This window comes from Triticum aestivum, chromosome 6D (genome assembly GCF_018294505.1).
Source record: "Triticum aestivum cultivar Chinese Spring chromosome 6D, IWGSC CS RefSeq v2.1, whole genome shotgun sequence".
Classification (NCBI taxonomy): Eukaryota; Viridiplantae; Streptophyta; class Magnoliopsida; order Poales; family Poaceae; genus Triticum; species Triticum aestivum.
The window spans coordinates 265,434,833-265,435,729 of NC_057811.1; positions in this window are offsets into that span (position 1 = coordinate 265,434,833).

Here is an 897-nt window from a genome sequence, read left to right on the forward strand (position 1 = left end):
CTCGTGTCGGCACGAAGGGAATCCTGAGCTATGAATGCATGCCCCCCAACCGAGGTTCACCTAGCAAAGTGCGAAGTAGCTAGCAGCCCCCCTCCCTCGTGTCTGCATCAACCGGAAAGAAGAAGCGGGGAAAGGGGTAGCAAAGCAACCGTGAGTACTCATCCAAAGTACTCGCAAGCATCAGATCTATGCTAAGTATGCATTGGTATCGAATGGAAGGGTTGTATCTGTGGACTGAACTGCAGAATGCCAGAATAGAGGGGAAGGCCTAGCCTATCAAAGACTAGCAACTTCAAGCATCTCAAAGCATCTTGCAGCATGCAGAAGAGTAAAGAACAGCAGTTTATAATTATCAAACATTTTCTAACATTAACGCCCAGAGATCCTTCCTCGACTCCCTACGAGAAAGCAATCCCGGAGCCACATATCCATCACATGTATCAAGTATCCATTTCTAGTTATATAAGATCCGGATACATGTCCGAACGTCCATTACCGTGGACACGGTATTCGAATATATATCTTCCGTGCAGGGTGCACCACGTTACCCAACACGCTCGATCACTCTGGCTGTACACACCTTTCTGGGGTCAATGCCTGGCCTCGGAATATCAACACGTCGCAACCCTACCTAGGCTCAACAGAGAGGTCCCCGTCGGTCTACATCCTAAGTGCCCCGGGGTCTTGGGCCCATCGCCTGTTGCACTCCGGGTCGTTGCGAGCAGGGTGGATACCAGCACTGCCTCGGATGGCCAGCACGATCCAACCGTGCCGCAGTTCTGAACTGGACGTCTGACAAAGCTTCGACTGATACTGACGTCGAGGCCCATATCTATTCTCGCGTGGTGGTTAGTGCGTAAAGGCCAGAGGCCAACTCAGAACAAATACCCAAACCTG